At 45.6% G+C, this 21,200-nt stretch overlaps 1 long non-coding RNA gene across 1 annotated transcript in view; it reads right to left on the bottom strand.

The window, feature by feature from the left end:
• The window catches only part of LOC141271065 (uncharacterized), a 91,281-nt gene that overhangs the window by 56,069 nt on the left and 14,012 nt on the right, over nucleotides 1–21,200 (bottom strand). The gene's annotated exons all lie outside the window — the stretch shown is intronic.

Below are 21,200 nucleotides of genomic sequence, written 5' to 3'. Positions count from 1 at the left end.
CTCAAAACTTTATTCTAGGTGATGTTACATGTTCACATAGGACCCCTTGTTCGAAAGGAGCTTCTGAACTCTCTCGTCCATTGAATTTGTCAGGTTTTGGATGGTTTCTGCTTCAATTGTTTTGCATGAGGACAGAATACCCTCCCAGAGGTGTTGCTTAGATGTGAACTGCCTCCCGCCATCATAGACACTCCTTTTGATGATGCTCCAGAGGTTCTGAATGGGGTAGAGGTCAGGAGAGCATGGGGGTCACACCATAAGTTTGTCCCCTTTTATGCCCATATCAGCCAGAGATGCAGATGTTTAATGTGCAGCATGAGATGGTGCATTATCATGCAAAAAAATGATCTTGCTGTGAAATACACGGTTCTTCTTCTTGAACCATGGCAGGAAGTGCTGTTTGAGAAAATCCACATACATTATGGAGTTCATCTTTAGCGCCTTCAGGGATCCTAAAGGGGCCGACAATCTCTCTCCCCATGATTCCAGCCCAAAACATTACTCCACCTCCTCCTTGTTGGCGCTGTAGCCGTGTTTGCGTGGGGTGTCCATCAACCAGCCATCCTCCACTCCATCCATCTGGACCATCGAGCGCTGCACGGCACTCATCCGTGAACAAAACAGTTTTGAAATCAGTCTTCATGTAATGTTTAGCCCACTGGAGCCGTTTCTGCTTGTGTGAAGTGGATAGAGGAGGTCGACAGGATGGCGTATGCACAGCTGCAAACCTCTGAAGGACCCTGCATCTTGTTGTTCGGGGGACGTTGGAGGCACCAGCAGCTTCAAAAACTTGTCTGCTGCTATGACAAGGCTTTTTTGCCGCTGCTCTTTTAACCTGACGTAATTGCCTGTAGGAAAGAGTCCTCAATTTGCCCTTATCAGCACGCACACGTGTGTACTGTGAATCAGCTACATACTTCTTGATTGCCAAGACACTTCATCCTGATCATCGCACAATGTTGATTGTAGTCATGCCTTGACCTAAACACTCCACAATTTGTTGCTTCTCAGCAGCCGACACATCCTTTTTCTTTCCCATTTTGGCAGAAAATGTAGGCTGCTTAATAATGTGAGACAGCCTTCTTAAGTAGTCTTGCCTTTCATTGGACACACCTGCCAAACTAATTAGCACAGGTGTCTGCAATTGCTTACAGTGATATAAAGAGCCCTGACACACATCACCATCAACGAGTTTAACTGACAAACAAACAAATTCTTCCCTTATCACTCCTAAATACTTTTTGCATAATAATTTGGAACACAGTGTACATGTGCTTTTCCACAAAACACCAGTGGTTCACGTAGTGAATCTTACAGTTCTAACTTGCCAACCGTGGTCTGTATGGAGTTGTTCAATAAAGGGCCCAAAATTAAGATAACATAGATGGGAGAGGTCTCTATGAATAGGAATTCCTAAGTATTTGATACCCTGTGAGGGCCAGGCAAAGGGAAAGTTGGACTGGATGGAATCCTATATGGATTTGGGGAGGGAGACATCGAGGTCCTCAGACTTCGCTGCATTGATTTTAAAATTTGACCATGTAACAAAGTGATCTATTTCAGCCATAACAGCATGGATGGATATATGTGATTGAGTGATATATACTAGGACATCATCAGCAAATAGAGAGCACTTGTACTCGGTGCCTCCCACCTCAATCCACCTAATATTGGGGTTACGGCGAATTGATGAGAGCAGGTGCTCCGTCACTAGGATGTATAAGAGAGGGGACAGAGGACATCCCTGCCTTGTCCCATTGGTGATTGTGAAAGGTGATGAAAATGTTCTGATGCACCCCCTGGGCCTTGGGACACCCGGAGCCGGACCCTTTTTGGTGGATGCTGGTGGTTGTAGTCTTCGTGGCGGCGACCCGGTTCCGTGGCTCAGGGTGGTCAAACCAGTGGTGGAACTATTTATGTGGTTTTGATGTTTAAATGTCCGACTACGCCACCCGTGGATTGCGGTCAGAGTGAACCGCCGCTGCAGGGCAGACCGCTGAGGCTGGTGTTGTGGGTGCAGCAGAGCGTAGCATAACTCCCCACGGGAGGAGTATAGCCTCAGGGCAGTGTATGCGGAGGATGGGGGTGATGCCCTGCACCATCACCCCCATCCTCCGCATACACTGTATGGGTGCACATTAGGGTTCAGAAGGGAAGGAGCACTGTGTGACTTTTTAAACGCAAAATTGGCTGGAATTGAGAGCTGACGCCATGTCGCGTTTGGAGAGCCCCTGATGCACCTAAATAGTGGAACCCCCCCCCCCAATGACCCCATTTTGGAAACTAAATCTATCAAGGATTTTATCAAGGGGTATAGTGAACATTTTGAAACCAGAGGTACGACACACAAATTGATAACATTAGGTCATCATATTGAATAAGTTGTCATTAGTCTTGAGCGCAAGTGCTCACTACTTGAGTTTGCATCGGGTACTCAAGTATCGCGGGTGCTCCAGTGACATGCTCGAGTCCCCGCCCCGCATGTTTCACGGTTGTTGGACACTCAAAAAAAACATGTGGGGATCGCTCGTGCAAGGCAGGCAATTTTTTTGGCTGCAAATCATGTGGGGCGGAGACTCGAGCATGTCACTCCAGCACCTGCGATACTCGGTGCATACCCGAGCACCTGATGCAAGCTCAAGTAGCGTGCACTTGCGCTCAACACTAGTCGCCATATCGTCATCATTATTTTTTCTTTACTTTTGAAAAAATCCCAACCCTAACCCTAGCACAACTGTAACCCTGACCCTAGCACAACTGTAACCCTAACCCTAGCACAACCCTAACCATAGCACAACCCTAACCCCAGCACAACCCTAACCTTAGCACAACCCGAACCCTAGCACAACCATAACTCTAGCACAACCCTAACCCTAACACAACCCTATCCCTAAACCTAGTACAACCCTAACCCTAATAACAACCGTAACCCTAACCTTAGCACAACACTAACCCTAGAGATTATTTTTTATGCCTTTCCTCGAATGGTAGAAGTGATTAGACGACTATATTCTTCGGATCAGTGCGATTATAGCGATGCCAGATTCATATCGGGATTTTATGATTGACAGCTGTCAAACACTAAAAGACGCTTTTTTTTGCAAAGACTAGTTTTTGCATCCCCACTTTTTTTTTAGAGCTATAATTTTTCCATATTTCGGCCAACTGTCACGCAAGGTGTGGGAAAGACTTAGTGCAACACAAAGGGAAGAGGGAAAAGGAGCCCAGACTCTAGGGAAAGGGGGGAAAGTGGAGACCTTCTAGATCGATCTAGCGTCACCCTGTCCCCCCTAATGTCCCTGTATTGGCTCTTAACTAATTGCCACACGCGTACCTCGCCCTGTCTTTCCCTGGCATTTGGCTCAAGCTAGGGAAGGGAGGAGATGAGCACTAGTCGATCTCCACTAAATACTATAGACAACAAGGAAGGACAAACGAGGAAAAGTGCTTAGCTTAAGATGACTCCAGACAAATGCACAAACACGTCCTCAAGCTCCAGAGAGGAAAAGGTACTGCTCTTGCTAAGCCTTCACAAGGAATAATGAATATCACCGGCACCTCCCTCTAGAACACACCAGGTATTTATACACCCAGGCCAGGGAGTTAATTAGCCAGAGGGAGGTACCCGCTGGGTCCTAGAGACAGCCTCTAAGAAGATGTCTGTAATACCAAACGTAGAGATCTCCTGCAACCAACTGCAGGGCGAACTTGTCTTTCACCTCTGACACACCCATAACACAGAGTCATGTGATGGCTTGTTTTTTGTGGGACGAGTTGACGTTTTTATTGGTACCATTTTCAGGCACGTGACATTTTTTGATCGCTTTCTATTCCGATTTTTGGGAGGCAGAATAAACAAAAACCAACAATTCAGAAATTATTTTTGGTTGTTTTTTTATGCCGTTCTGCGTGTGTTAAGATTGATAAGACAGCTTTATTCTTCGGGTCAGTACGTTTACAGCAGTATCACATTTATATTTTTATGTGTTGGCGCTTTTACACAAAAAACAGCAAAAAAGGGCAGCAATGTTTACCTGCCCAGATCTTCAAAGCCAAATGCACTACCAGGATGCAGCAGACCCACATAAAGATGGCGGCTACACAGGTGCAAAATACTGATGAGACAATCACTCACAACCTACCATTTCATAGAGGGGGTGACGGCTTAGTATTTGAATTGCACAAAAAAAGGCTTTTATAGGGTGCTGTTCACACTAGGGTAGTGCACAGTATCCGGCTTACAGCCTATTAGTTACGCCCATACGATTAGACTAGGCGGTCTGCCCGGTACTATCCAAGTGCACCCCCTGGAAACAGACACCCTAGTTTACAATGCCCGCACTGATGGGCCTGGCTGCACCCTGGAATAGTAGGTTGTGAGTGATTGTCTCATCAGTATTTTGCACCTGTGTAGCCGCCATCTTTATGTGGGTCTGCTGCATCCTGGTAGTGCATTTGGCTTTGAAGATCTGGGCAGATAAACACTGCTGCCCTTTTTTGCTGTTTTTTTTTTAATTTTTGGGGGAATTTTAATTCTTCTTAGTGTGGCTTTGCTGTTAGCGCTTTTACACAATAAAAGCTATTTTATAGAAAAAATATTTTGTTTTGCATCGCTTTATTCTGAGAGCTATAATTTTTTTATTTTTCAGCTGATGGAGCTGTATGGTGGCTTGTTTTTTGCAGGACAAGATGACTTTTTCAGCGGTACCATTTTTATTTACATTCGTCTTTTTGATCGCGTATTCCATTTTTTGTTTGGCGGTATGATGATAAAGCATCGTTTTTTGCTTCGTTTTTTTTTTTTTACCGTGTTCACTAAAGGGGTCAACTAGTGGGACAATTTTATAAGTCAGGTCGTTCCGGACACGGCGAAATGTGAACTTTTATTGCTTTTTTTGTTTGTTTGTTTTTTCAGAATAATATTTATTCATGGGTACAACATATTTTTATTTTTTGGGGATCATTTTTTTTTATATTTTTACAATTTTTTTGTTTTTTTCACTTTCTGACACTTTTTGTCCCACTATGGGACTTTCAATTTTTTAACCCAGATCGCTTGCATAGCATAGAAATGCTGCAGCAGCATCTCTATGCTATGCAGGCTGCAGCCCTGAGCACACAAGTTAGTTAGACCATGCACTGAGCACGATCTACCTAACTTCCTGCTGTCTGGTGATCCGGATGTTGTCATGACGACATTGGGTCACCATGACAACCACCAAGACCCGGCAGAGGCAGCGCTGGACGGCGGAGAGGAGGTAAGTAACGACGCTTACCTCCCCTTGCTCCCGGAATGCTGCAATCGACTTAGATCACAGCATTTCGGGGGTTAATGTGCTGGGAGTGATGCGGAACTGCTCCTAGCACATAGCATCAGGTGTCAGCTGTGAGAATTAGCTGACACCCGGCGGCGATCGCCCCGCACAGCTTGTGTACGGGCCCGATCACATTCCACATAATAATACGTCCTTGGCCCAGGAGGCCCAGGGCACAAGGACGTACTATTACTGACCATGTCAGAAAGGGGTTAATTCTCGTCAATACAATATTTGTCTATTTGCAGACGATATTATTTTATCTCTGTCAGACCCACTAAATTCTATTAGGGAAGCAAACAGCATTTTAGAATAATTTGCAGATGTGTCATTTTATAAAATAAATTCAGAAAAGTCTAATATCCTTCATTATAATATAGACAACCAACTTCAAGAGCTAATAAAAAATGAATACAGTTATAAATGGCAAAACGAGGAGGTAACATACTTAGGTATATCGCAAGTAAAACCCATTACTAACATTATTGAGGCAAACTTAGGAAATATATATAAAATTATCCAAGAAGATATCAATCATTATAATAAAATAGACTTAACATGGCTAGGAAAAATCCTTACTTTTAAAATGGTAACCTTACCTAAAATTTTGTATATATTTAGAACTATCCCTTTATTTATTCAACAAATATGGTTTACCAAAATACAACTGTTAATAAATAAGTTTGTATGGAACAACAAGAAACTGAGAGTTTCTAAAGCTACCCTAATGAAAAATAAAAAACGAGAAGGTTTTGGACTCCCTAACATATTACTTAAACAACCTCAGAACTGGTTAATTAATAATTAAAATAATAGCTGGGTGGGAATTGAAACCTCTCTTAATAATAACATGTCTCTTAAATTATTATTGCTAAAATACATAAAAAATCCTCGTTTGAAAATTCCAGTATACCCAACTATTAAATCTACTCTGATGGCATGGAAAAATTTAGCTAATTTGCATAATCAACTGAAACCAAGCAAATATGACCATTTAAAAAAAAAACATCAACCTTTCTATTTTAGAACTTTTTAATAACTTTTCCATTCCTCACATTTGGAAAGATCTAGGTATTACTAAAATAAAACACTTACATAATGGTATAGACTTCATCCCTTTCCAACAAATGAAAACTAAATTTAATCTTCCCGACAAAGGGATTGTGGACATGTGCAATACTAAAAACATAATCACAGAGGCAATTTGCATTTTACTCACCAACTTAAACAACAAAGTGATTTCGTCAACACGTAACATTTATGAGCTCTTTAATGAGGATATAGTTATGGCCAAAACAAAAACATAAATGTTTGGGAGAAGGACCTTAAACTTACAACTACTCTTGAACAATGGAAATACAGTCTTAGTCTTACCTATTCATCTAATCTTTGTTCGAACTTACATGAATGCCATTTTAAAATCATTACAAGACGGTATCTAACTCCCAATAAATTATCCAAAGCCTATAAAGCTCAATCCCCTATGTGTTGGCACGGTTGTGGGCTTAAATGGGATGTGCTTCACATTTTTGGAACTGTCCAATTCAAGATAATATGTGGAAAAATATCTCCTTATTGATTTATGGAATCACTCACCATAAAATGATAATCACCCCAAATCTCGCACTTCTATCTTTAGGCCCAGAGTTCATTCCAAAAAATTTGAGACATACACATTTTCTTAGTTGTCCAAAATGTAATCGCGTCTAACTGGAGAACTTCCACTATCCCTTCGATCTCCGAAGTTATAGATAAAGTATCCCTACACAATTTATACCAATATATTAATGCCAAAATAAACAATTCTTTACACAAATATTATAATAAATGGAACTTTTGGAATGAACAATTTCCCGTCCAATAGGAATTCTGACACAACTGTTAAATACAGGGTGTGCCATTTATATGGATACACCTAAATTAAATGGGAATGGTTGGTGATATCAACTTCCTGTTTGTGGCACATTAGTATATGGGAGGGGGAAAACTTTTCCAGATGGGTGGTGACCATGGCGGCCATTTTGAAGTTGGCCATTTTGGATCCAGCTTTATTTTTTTCAATGGGAAGAGGGTCATGTGACACATCAAACTTATTGAGAATTTCATAATAAAAACAATGGTGTGGGAGAAGAGGGTTGCATTGACAATCCAACACAATGGGCAGCACTTTGAACACATTTTATAAGTGGTCATAAACGTGTAAAAAACTCATGAAAGAATAACGTTTCGTTAAAACCAAGCACACCATTGTTTTTCTTATGAAATTCTCAATAAGTTTGATGTCTCACATGACCCTCTTCCCATTGAAAAAAAATAAAGTTAGATCCAAAATGGCCAACTTCAAAATGGCCACCATGGTCACCACCCATCTGGAAAAGCTTTCCCCCTCCCATATACTAATGTGCCACAAATAGGAAGTTGATATCACCAACCATTCCCATTTAATTTAGGTGTATCCATATAAATGGTGCACCCTGTATATTGTTTGAATATATTATCTTTGCTAATTATACCACTAGAAACTGTTAATTTAAATCTTTTTTTTCCTATATTTTAAATACACAATTATTTTAATATGTTATTTTAATTGTTTATTATTCAGCTTTGTTTAAAAGTTACTATTGTCAGACAACGTTATCTAATTAAGCTCCTGTACTGGATTACTTTGTTTTAAATGCATAAGCTAGATTTCCTCCTTTCCCATGTTCCTTTCTTTTATGTATCACTGTAGTAAATAGTAGTTATGTTTATAATTTTTTCACTTTGAAAAATTCAATTAAAAAAAAAAGTAAACAAAACAGGTCACCCACTCACACTTGAATGTCATCTCATTGATTGAAAACACCAAACTAATTTCCCTTCAAATTATCTGTTAATCCTAAAAGTTCACTCATTTTTGCCACATTCAGACATGTGATACTGGATAATTTTTCTCACTTAAAAAAAATGACAAAGTCTAATATTGTTGACTTGTTGTTATTTGATTCTCTTTATCTACTTTGAGGATTTGTGTGAAAATCTGATGTAGTTTTAGGTTAAAGTTATGCAGAATTATGGAAATTTTGAAGGGTTCACAAACTTTCAAGCTGCATTTTATAAAGACTTTCATAAAACTTCCAGAAAGTAATTCTGTAATAATTGTATTCAAGGCTGTATTACCATCCATACGGGCAATTTCCCAAGCTGAGGGAACCTAGCTCAGTTTGGTGGTATCTCCTATGAGAGGTAGGAATTTGTGTAGGGCTACCTATTGCAGTGGTGCAATGCTAGAAAACACAATGAGTAGGAACTTTTTTTGTTACATATAAAGATCTACAAATTAGGTATAAGTTCCCCATTAGCCCAATTGCGGGGATCCGACCACAAAAAACTGGAGTCGTCTGTCTATGGAACTAACAGAGATAGCCAAGCACCCAGTATGTTGTCATGCATGTGCTCCGTTCACACATGGATCTTGGGGAACTCCTTTCTAGTAATATGTGTGGGTTGTTTATGGGAACAATCCATCAATTGCACAAATTACCACTAAGTTTCCACGGTTTATCAGTGTAGGCAAAATATATCATTATGGAGTCTGGGCTATTTACATCAGAGAGGATTAGCTAGACTGGACACAAATGAAGCACACGTTCAACCATGAGAATTATTAGGTCTGCACTGGTTTTCAGTCTCTAAATGTAAATATGAAGTCTTATTCAATGGCAGAACGCTGAGACCTTAACGATGGTGAGGAGCAGAAACACAAAGTGAATTATAAAGTTGCAGAACTTTTTGCTAAACAATGCTCAGGATATGTGATTTACAAATTCAAACCCCTTTAAGACAATCTATCTCTGCCATGTCCTCTGTTCCATTCCATGACGTTCCTCTTCAGTCATTTGGTAAAGGAAGATTTATATCACAGTTTTAACAATGAGAATTGTGCTGCCTAGCAAGCAAGGCCAAGGATGGCGAATTATAATGAAAGTTCCTGCTCCTCGGAATATTCTTCTTGATTATGCAAAGGTTTAATCTCATCCTTGAGTTTACATTATTAGTTTACTCCAGGCAATGATTCTAACACAGAATTTTTACATGGTACAATGTGATATTCTGCTGCCGGTACATTCGTTCCATAAACATTGACAATTTTGTGATAATTTTCTAGAAAATATGTTTCTACCAATCTACATGACAGCTCTACAGGAGGCTCCACTAGATGAATATTAATATAAATGAAACATACTGTATATCACATAGTCTGCCAACGCCATTAAAATGTAGAATAGTACAAACAGTATGGTAGACTACCTGTGCTACTGAGAAATATCTAAGGCAATTGTTGCCAGTCTCTGAGACCACAAGTGCCATTCGGTCAAATTGATGGGCACATGGCTTATCCCCTAAAACCTCAATGCAATAAGGAAGGGTCCAGATCAGGGGCATAAATAGAAATTATGGGGGCCCATAGCAGAAGTTCAAATTGGACCACTCCCCTCAAAAAAAATTAAATAATTGTCGGGATCAGATCTCAAGAGCAGATCTCACGACACTCCAGCCTTTACATAGTAATTTTCCTCCTACTGAAGTCCTAGATTCCTCTTTCATTGCCCCCATAAGGTATTATGCAAACAAAAGTGCTCCCCAAACACAGTATGATACCCCCATGGTGAATTCCTCCACATTAGCCTCTACATGCACAGTATGATGACCCTACTTTACCTCACCTCAACTCCCAAGGCAAAGTATGGTGACCCCAACACAGTATGATCCTCCAACTGTGACCCCCACACAGCTCTCCATGCAGTATAATGAGCGCCTTCATACAGTATAATGGCCCGTACTATCCCCCCAAACAGTATAATGGCCCCACACAGTATGAAGGACCCCATAACAACCTTTACACTGTATAATTGCTTGCATACAGTATAATGGACCCCCACATATTATAATGGCCCCACATAGCCTTCCATATGGTATAATGCACCCCCATAATCCTCCATATAGTATAATGCATTCCCCATGGTCCTTCATACAATATAATGCACTCCCCATGGTCCTCCACACAATATAATGCACCCACCATGATCCTCCATACAATATAATACACCCTCATGGTCCTCCACACAGTATAATGTGCCCACCATGATCCTCCAAACAGTATAATGCACCCCCATAGTCCTCCATAGAGTATAATGCACCCCCATGGTCCTCCATACAGTATAATGCACCCCCCATTTTCCTCCATGCAGTATAATGTACCTCCATGCAGCTTAATGCATCCCCATGGTCCTCTATACAAGTATAATGCACCCCCATTGTCCTCCACACAGTATAATGTGCCCACCATGGTCCTCCATACGGTATAATGCACCCCCCATGGTCCGCCATACAGTATAATGCACCCCCCATGGTCCTACATACAGTATAATGCACCCCCCATGGTCCTCCATACAATATAATGCACCACCATGGTCCTCCATACAGCATAATGCACCCCCATGGTCCTCCACACAGTACAATGCACCCCCATGGTCCTCCATACAGTATAATGCACCCCCATGGTCCTCCACACAGTATAATGCACCCCCATGGTCCTTCACGCAGTATAATGCACCCCCACGGCTCTCTATACAGTATAATGCACCCCCATGGTCCTCCTTACAGCATAATGCACCCCCATGGTCCTCCACACAGTATAATGCATCCCCCATGGTCCTGCAAACAGTATAGTGCACCCTTATTGTCCTCCATGCAGCATAATGCACCCACATGGTCCTCCATGTAGCATAATGCACCCCATAGTCCTCCATACAACATAATGCACCCACATGGTCCTCCATATAGCATAATGCACCCCCTTAGTCCTCCATACTGCATAATGCACCCCCTTGCACCTCCATACAGCATAATGCACCCCCATAATCCTCCATATAGTATAATGCATTCCCCATGGTCCTCCATAGAATATAGTGCACTCCCCATGGTCCTCCACACAATATAATGCACCCACCATGATCCTCCATACAATATAATACACCCTCATGGTCCTCCACACAGTATAATGTGCCCACCATGATCCTCCAAACAGTATAATGCACTCCCATGGTCCTCCATAGAGTATAATGCACCCCCATGGTCCTCCATACAGTATAATGCACCCCCCATGGTCCTCCATGCAGTATAATGCACCCCCATGGACCTCCATGCAGCTTAATACATCTCCATGGTCCTCTATACAAGTATAATCCACCCCCATGGTCATCCACACAATATAATGCACCCACCATGATCTTTCATACAGTATAATGCACCCCCATTGTCCTCCACACAGTATAATGTGCCCACCATGGTCCTCCATATGGTATAATGCAACCCCAGGGTCCACCATGCAGCATAATGCACCCCCCATGGTCCGCCACACAGTATAATGCACCCCATGGCTCTCCATACAGTATAATGCACCCCCCATGGTCCTCCATACAGCATAATGCACCACCATGGTCCTCCACACAGTATAATGCACCCCCCATGGTCCTGCATACAGTATAGTGCACCCTCATTGTCCTCCATGCAGCATAATGCACCCACATGGTCCTCCATGTAGCATAATGCACCCCATGGTTCCCCATGCAACATAACGCACCCACATGGTCCTCCATATAGCATAATGCACCCCCTTAGTCCTCCATACAGTATAATGCACCCCCTTGCACCTCCATACAGCAAAATGCACCCCCATGGTCCTCCACACAGTATAATGCACCCCCATGGTCCTGCATACAGTATAGTGCACCCCCATGGTCCTCCATACAATATAATACACCCCACATGGTCATCCATGCAGCATAATGCACTCCCCATGGTCCTCCACATGGGCGTACCCACCGTGGGGCAGGGGGGGCAGCTCCCCCCCCCTAGAAGCAGGGCCGCACGCCGCACATCAGGGCCGGCGTCAGCACCCGGCGTGCTATGGGACCCGTGAGCGGAGGAGAGCGGTGTCAGCGCCCGCTCCCCCCTGCTTGCTCAGGGCCCCGGCACCCGGCGCAATACTTACCCCTCCCCGTGCCTCCGCAGCAGCTCCTGCATCCTCCGCGACTGCTGCACTGTGACGTCTCAGGTCCGAGGGCGCGGTGACGTCTTTACACCGCGCTCTCTCCTGAGCAGTCACAGCGCAGAGCGGGATGAGGCCGGCGACGCTGAAGTCCGGAGCAGCGGCAGCAGGTGAGACATGAAGTGAGTATTTGATTTTTTTTTTATTATATGAAGGCCTGTGGCAGTATAAGGGAGGGGGGTGAGGTGGGGGTGTGTGACATCCTACATGGGGCATTATAAGGGGGGGCGGGGGGGTGACATCCTGCATGGGGCATTATAAGGCAGGGGTGTGTGACATCCTGCATGGGGCATTATAAGGGAGGGGGGTGACATCCTGCATGGGGCATTATAAGGGAGGGGGTTGTGTGACATCCTGCATGGGGCATTATAAGGGAGCGGGGGTGACATCCTGCATGGGGTATTATAAGGGGGGATGACATCCTGCATGGGGCATTATAAGGGAGGGGGGGCGAAACATCCTGCATGGGGCATTATAAGGGAGGGGGGGTGTGACATCCTGCATTATAAGGGAGGGGGGGTGACATCCTGCATGGGACATTATAAGGGTGGGTGACATCCTACATGGGGCATTATATGGGGGGGGGACAGCCTGCATGGGGCATTATGTGGGGGGAACAGCCTGCGTGGGGCATTATGTGGGGGGAACAGCCTGCATGAGGAATTATGTGTGGAGAACAGCCTGCATGGAGCGTTATATGGGGGCCAGTATCCTGCATGGAGCGCTATATGGGGGCCAGTATCCTGCATGGAGCATTATATGGGGGCAAGTATCCTGCATGGAGCGTTATATGGGGGCCAGTATTCCGTATGGAGCGTTATATGGGTGCCAGTATCCTGTATGGAGCGTTATATGGGGGCCAGTATTCCGTATGGAGCGTTATATGGGGGCCAGTATCCTGTATGGAATGTTGTATGGGGGCCAGTATTCCGTATGGAGCGTTATATGGGGGCCAGTATTCTGTATGGAGCATTTTATGGGGGCCAGTATTCTGTATGGAGCATTATATGGGGGTCAGTATCCTGTATGGAGCGTTATATGGGGACCAGTATTCTGTATGGAGCGTTATATGGGGGCCAGTATTCTGTATGGAGCATTATATGGGAACCAGTATCCTGTATGGAGCGTTATATGGGAGCCAGTATTCTGTATGGAGCGTTATATGGGGGCCAGTATTCTGTATGGAGCATTATATGGGGGCCAGTATCCTGTATGGAGCATCATATGGGGGCCAGTATTCTTTATGGAGCATTATATGGGGGCCAGTATCCTGTATGGAGCGTTATATGGGGGCCAGTATTCTGTATGGAGCGTTATATGGGGGCCAGTATTCTGTATGGAGCGTTATATGGGGGCCAGTATCCTGTATGGAGCGTTATATGGGGACCAGTATTCTGTATGGAGCATTTTATGGGGGCCAGTATACTGTGTGGAGCGATTCGCCGGTTTCGGAGCTATTGTGGAATTTACAATAGATATATCTCATGTAATGTAAGAAGTGAAATCTTTGCATTGTACTATATATATATTTCTCTTCGGTATCTGTGACCATGGCTTGCCCCCCCCTAGTTTTGATCCTGGGTACCCCCATGGTCCTCCATACAATATAATGCTCCCCCATGGTCCTTCACACAGTATAATGCACCCCTCATACTGTATTATGGCCACCGGTCACTGATTTAAAAAAAATAAATACAGTACTCACCTCTCCTGGTTCCAGCCGATGCTCCAGTCCCCTCAGCGTGCAGTGTGAAGCGCTGGACATCTCAGAGCAGCGATCGCCCAGTAATGACGTCATACGTCGAGGAAGAATGATGGTAATGGAAACGTCTCCTGACGCTCCCTCCTCCATCATAATTGCTCTCACTGGGCCTCCCCTCCGGCCATCAGCGCGAGCAATGATGATGGAGGAGGAAGCATCAGAAGAAATTTCCATTTCCATCATTCTGTGCGGGCAAGTGGACGGGCAGTGCGGGTGCTAACGGGCGGAGGCAGGGCCGGTGCAGTGAGGGCCCCCTGCAGTGAAGGCCCGCTTCGGTTCCCCCCGGCTCACGGATCCCATAGCAGTGGCGTGGCCTGCCGCCATTGGCGGTACACCACTGCACATATGCTCACCCACATATATATATATACACACATAAGCATACACATATATGCACAAACACACATATGAGCGCACACACATATATACACACACATATACATACACATATATACACACGCATTACACATGGACTTACCCTCTCTGCAGATGATTCCACATGATGCATGTCTCTCTGGTGCAGTCTCCCATTTCCCAGGGCCCGACTGCAGAGCTTTCTTGCAAATTGCAGGGCTGAAGGCAGGAGGGGGAGAGCGGAGCTGTACAATACAGATAAGGGGAGGCAGATAGAGTAGGGGCCATGCAGTGAGCAGCCCCTCTGCTGAAGCTAGTGGGCGGAGCCTTCTCTCCTGCACTTACAGAGCAAACATTGAGTCATCCTCTGCGCACAGGACACAGTGCAGACAGAGGTGAAGAGGTGGGTCCTTCTCCCAACTCCGGCCCACCAAATCCTCTGGAAGTCCTGACGGAGCCTAGTTGTTTTCAATTGTATCTGCATCCTGAGGGATCCGATGCTGTTTCACATGATCTGGCGCCCCTGTCTCACGGGCCCCATAGCAGTTGCGTGGGTTGCCGCCAGGGCCGGCTCCAGGTTTTTGTGGGCCCTGGACGAAAGAGTCTCAGTGGGCCCCTTTAACACATGCCACGATTCATGATGCACAGATACCGCAGAGAAATATATATCTATAGTACAAGGCCAAAGATTTCACGTCTTACATTACATGAGCGATATCTATTGTAAATTCTACAATAGCTCAGAAACCAGCGAATCGTGCCACACAGAATACTGGCCCCCATATAACGCTCTATACAGGATACTGGCCCCCCATATAACGCTCCATACGGAATACTGGCCCCCATATAACGCTCCATACAGAATACTGGCCCCCATATAATGCTCCATACAGAATACTGGCCCCCATATAACGCTCTATACAGGATACAGACCCCCATATAACGCTCCATAAAGGATACTGGCCCCCTTATAATGCTCCATACAGAATACTGGCCCCCACATAATGCCCCATGCAGGCTGTGCCCCCACATAATGCCCCATGAATGATGTCACTTTCCCCCCCATATAATGCCCCATGCAGGATGTCACTCCCCCCCCCCATATAATGCCCCATGCAGGATGTCACCTCCCCCCCCATATAATGCCCCATACAGGATGTCACCTCTCCCCCCATATAATGCCTCATGCAGGATGTCACTCCCCTCCCATATATTGCCCCATGCAGGATGTCACTCCCCCCCCCATATAATGCCCCACGCAGGATGTCACTTGCTCTCCTCCCATATAATGCCCCATGCAGGGTGTCACTTGTTCACCCCCTATTATAATGCCCCATGCAGTATGTCACCCCCCCATATAATGCCCCATGCAGGATGTCACTTGTTAACTCCCCTATATAATGCACCATGCAGGATGTCACTTGTTCCCCCCCCATACAATGCCCCATGCAGAATGTCACCCCCCCCATATAATGCCCCATGCAGGATGCCACTGTGGAGCCCAGCTGCACTTGGTATCACAGATCCTAGAAGTGTGCATTAATGGAATCCTCCACAAGAGGCCCCCAAAAGCATTCACACACCTCCACCTTCCACCTCAGACCACCAGAGGGAGCGTGTTAGGGATATAAATAGGGAAGGTGGAGCTAGGCAGTTAGTCAGTCGGGAGTCTAGAGCCTAGCAGTCAGTCTGAAGTGCACAGAGAGTGAAGAGCTGTGTGTGCGGAGAAGCACGCGGGTTGCTGTGTAGGCAAGCTAGGCCTCCAGCAGTCCTGAAGCCCAGTCTAGACTCAGGAGCTCAAGTAAGTGAGCCCAAGTCGTGCCGACGCCTGTAAGAGCGGTGAAGAGCAGCAAGCTGCCGTTAGTGTGAGTAGCCTAGTGAGCGCCCAAGCACGGCCGAAGGCGAGTGGAAAGTGAGTAGCAGTGGGGGCAGAGGAGCTTACCCAGCTCACCCCGAAACATATACCGGACACCGGGTCCGAGCTTACCGGGATAGAGGAGATGGGGGGGAACCAAAGATAGGGGGACCCATGTAGTGGGTGAGGGTGGAGGACACACTTTTAGGATGCACTAATAGCATCATATTTAATCTTCAGCCATCTTAGGTTCAAGGTCCTTTGATTGTGATCTTCATCACTGAATGTGGCTTTCTGTTAGAACCTGCAGCTGATTGGAGATACACGGTCCTCGTGCTCTGGCCTTGAGACGAGGAGCGGGTCTGAGTTAACCGCTGTCTCTACCCGGTCAAGGTCCCTACCTAAGAAGGCCTGGAGGGGAGTAGAGGAAACAAGATCCACAGGCAAAAGGATCCCTGGGGGATACGGACGGAGTGGCATACGCCACCTGTATTTCTTCACTCTGGCCAGGCCAGAGGGACTCCTGCTGCAAGAGGAGTGACCAGCCCCCGATATCTGACTGTGTACTTCACGTCACTGTTGGAAAGCCCGGCGGCTTAGTGGATCCCGGAGGGGGACACAAACAGGAGGAGAAGGAGAAAGTGAGGGAGAAGGAGAGGAACACACCAACGGGGTCTTGACAGGTGCTCCTGATCTAGCTGGAAAGTGCTGGACCCTCTTCCTGGTGGCCGCAACACGCCGCGAGGAGCAGAGGGAAGCTTTGCGGCTAAAGTTCAACTTAATGTGAGTAAAAACCCTGGATGACTTCACACCCCACTTCAGCCTGTTAGTTACTGCGCGGCACTGCACTCACCATCCTTCCTCACACTGCCCTGAGGCCTGCTCCGCCTGCGGGGAGCCGTCCCATCTTAGCTGTCCACAACACCGGCCTCAGTGGACTGAGACAGCGCTGGTGTCCATCACCGGAAACCGTAGGTGGCGTAGTCGGAAAATTACCACTCAACCCTGATAGCCCATTCAATCTTTTATGTGACCGCCCTGGGCACGGACCGGGTCTGAGCCACGACTGCAACCCCCCCCCAACATCTGACCCGGCTCCGAGTAACCCCCCACTTTCCAGGGTGGGGGCTGAGACCGTCACACCACTCCCCCCCCAAATAATGCCCCATGCAGGATGTCACGTGCCCCCATACAATGCCCCATGCAGGATGTCACCTCTCCCCCCATATAATTCCCCATGCAGGATGTCACTCCCCCCCCCATATATTGCCCCATGCAGGATGTCACTCCCCCCCATATAATGCCCCATACAGGATGTCACTTGTTCCCCCCCCATATAATGCCCCACTCAGGATGTCACTTGTTCCCCCCCCATATAATGCCCCATGCAAGATGTCACTTGTTCCCCTCCATATAATGCCCCATGCAGGATGTCACTTGTTCCCCCCCTCATATAATGCCCCATGCAGGATGTCACTTGCTCCCCCCCGTATTATAATGTCCCATGCAGTATGTCACCCCCCCGTATAATGCCCCATGCAGTATGTCACCCCCCATATAATGCCCCATGCAGGATGTCACCCCCCATATAATGCCCCATGCAGGATGTCATTTGTCGTCCCCCCATATAATGCCCCATGCAGGATGTCACTTGTTCACCCCCCCATATAATGCCATATGCAGGATGTCACTTGCCCCCCCCATATAATGCCCCATGCAGGAAGTCACTTGTCCCCCCCATATAATGCCCCATGCAGGATGTCACCCCCCCATATAATGCCCCATGCAGGATGTCACTCGTTCCCCCCGTATAATGCCCCATGCAGGATGTCACTTGTCCCCCCCCCATATAATGCCCCATGCAGGAAGTCACTTGTCCCCCCCCATATACTGCCCCATGCCTCCATCCATATAAAAAAAAAATCAAATACTCGCCTTACTTCTCACCTGCTGCCGCTGCGCCGGACTCCTCACCCGTGCCGGCGTCATCCCGCTCTGCGCTGTGACGGCTCAGGAGAGAACGTGGTGTAGAGACGTCACCGCGCCCTCTGACCTGAGACGTCACAGTAGAGCAGCCGCGGAAGACAGCGGAGCTGCTGCAGAGGCATGGGGAGAGGTAAGTATTGTGCCAGCTGCCGGGACCCTGAGCAAGCGGGGGGTGGCGGGCGTTGGCACTACACCGCACCGCTGAAGGGTCCCATAGAATGCCAGGGTGCCCGATGGTGAGTGGGCCCCCCTGCCTGCTCAGGGCCCCGGCACTTGCTCGGGTGCGTCGGATGCTGACGCCGGCCTGGCTGCCCCTATTGACAGTACGCCACTGGTCCAGAGCTTATCCAAAGATTATAAAATCTCAGGGATTCTCTTTTACATGTTTTCAACCAAACTGGTTCTTACAGCATAAACTCTAAACCATCTTTCCCTTGTACAGTTATCCCTACTGGGCAGAACAGTCTTTTGCCATGCACCATCTACTTGGAGGTCATCGTTCTTCACATGTGGTTTTACCTGAGGGTGGTGATCTGAAGAAATTTGTAGTTTACAGGTGCAATAAACTTGTCAGTATTAATTGACTTGTAGTCTGGGTTCAAAATATTGTAATTTAGTGAGATACACCTGTATATCATCAAAAAGTTAATTTATTTCAGTTCTTCAATACAAAAAGTGAAACTCAAATATTATATAGTTTATTTCTGCTAATGTTGATGATTATGGCTTACAGCCAATGAAAACACAAAAGTCATTATCTCAGTAAATTAAAATAATTAACAAAAAACACCTGCAAAGGCTTCCTAAGCGTTTAGAAAGGTCCCTTAGTCAGTTTCAGTAGGCTCCATAATCATGGGGAAGAATGCTGACTTGACAGATGTCCAGAAGGCAGTCATTGACACACTCCACAAGGTCCCAGAGTTCCAATTTTCATTTGGAAATCAAGGTCCCAGAGTCTGGAGGAGGAATGGAGAGGCACACAATCCAACCTGCTTGAGGTCTAGTGTGAAGTTTCCACAATCAGTGATGGTTTGGGGAGCCATGTCATCTGCTGGTGTAGGTCCACTGTGTTTTATCAGAACCAAAGTCAGCGCAGCCGTCTACCAGGAAATTTTAGAGCACTTCATGCTTCCCTCTGCCGACAAGCTTTTTGGAGATGGAAATTTCATTCTCCAGCAGGACTTGGCACCTGTCCACACTGCCAAAAGTACCAATACCTGGTTTAAAAACAACATCATCACTGTGCTTGATTGGCCAGCAAACTCGCCTGACCTTAACCCCATAGAGAATCTATGGGGTATTGTCAAGAGGAAGATGAGAGACACCAGACCCAACAATGCAGACGAGCTGAAGGCTGCTATCAAAGCAACCTGGACTTCCATAACACTTCAGCAGTGCCACAGGCTGATCGCCTCCATGCCACGCCCCATTGATGCAGTAATTGATGCAAAAGGAGCCTCGACCAAGTATTGCGTGCATTTACTGAACATACATTTCACTAGGCCAACATTTCGGATTTTAAAAACATTTTTAAGCTGTTGTTATAAAGTATTCTAATTTACTGAGATAATGATTTTTGTGCTTTCATTGGCTGTAAGCCATAATCATCAACATTAACAGAAATAAACACTTGAAATAGATCACTCTGTAATGACTCTATATAATATATGAGTTTCACTTTTTGTATTGAAGAACTGAAATAAGTTAACTTTTTGATGATATTCTAATTTTGTGAGATGCACCTGTATATTCATCATGAATAAATGTACAAATTCTACTAGGTTACATGCAATTCCCATAAAAATATTGTTTACACACCCAGTGGGGCTGCAGAAGCCCCATACTGTACGTTCATGAATTGCTTCTGATGGGGAATTTGGTGCCCCATAGAGCAATATACAGTTGCACTCAAAGTGACTATAGCTCCATAACACACAACCATAGGAACATTGTGAAAGCAGCAATATTGCAAAAAAGCTGCAAATTTACAACCCTGGAGGACCCTACTGGGGTCTGTTTACTTCCAAGCAGCTTATTACGTGCCATCTACCCGAGCGACCATTGGAAACACTCACCTGCTTATGGAGTTAAATCTGTATGTATTGCAGGAGACGGCTGACGCGAGTGATTGCCCTGAGTGGTCAGTGGGTTAGTGGTGTGTTCCCTTCCCTGCGGGGAATCACAGAGTCTGGAGAGTACCAACTTGGGGTGCAGGAATTTAAACAAGGGAGTACTGTTTTTTTCCTATTCTAATTTAAAGCATTTCCTGCCTTTTCCCAAACATAGTTATATAGTTATACAGTATAGGTGGAAAAAACACATCTAGTTCAACCTTTCTCCACCAGTTATACATTTTTTATGACTAGATTATATATTACCCACAATGCCATTTGTTGTGGAAAAGCATCCAGCCCTTGTCAGAGTTTTACACTAGTATGACAACATGTAGCAAGTTTATGTATAGCTGTGTCTGACCGTGTACGGGACATGGTCTGATCATACCACAGCTCCTGGGCAGGGGAGGACACAAAAGAGTATACAGACATTACAACAGGAGATCACAGATGATTCATTTTGTGAGGCAAAACATTTCACTGCCTGTTTTTAAACAATATTTTACCTCACAAAATGAATCCTCTGCGATCCCCTGCTGTCCTGTCTGTATACTCTTTTGCTTCCTCCCCTGCCCAGGAGCTGTGGTATGATCAGACCATGTTACCCACATGGTCAGACACAACTATTGATTACAATGAATTTTTGTTCGTGGGAAAACCCCTTTAATGGAGCCGCTCTGTTCGGCTCCATTCAATTTACATCCGGCCACAACCAGAGCTG

The sequence above is a fragment of the Phyllobates terribilis genome, unplaced genomic scaffold (genome assembly GCF_046119375.1).
Source record: "Phyllobates terribilis strain yellow unplaced genomic scaffold, ASM4611937v1 Scaffold_5__5_contigs__length_657084704, whole genome shotgun sequence".
NCBI lineage: Eukaryota > Metazoa > Chordata > Amphibia > Anura > Dendrobatidae > Phyllobates > Phyllobates terribilis.
This window is presented reverse-complemented; position numbering and strand designations above follow the sequence as displayed.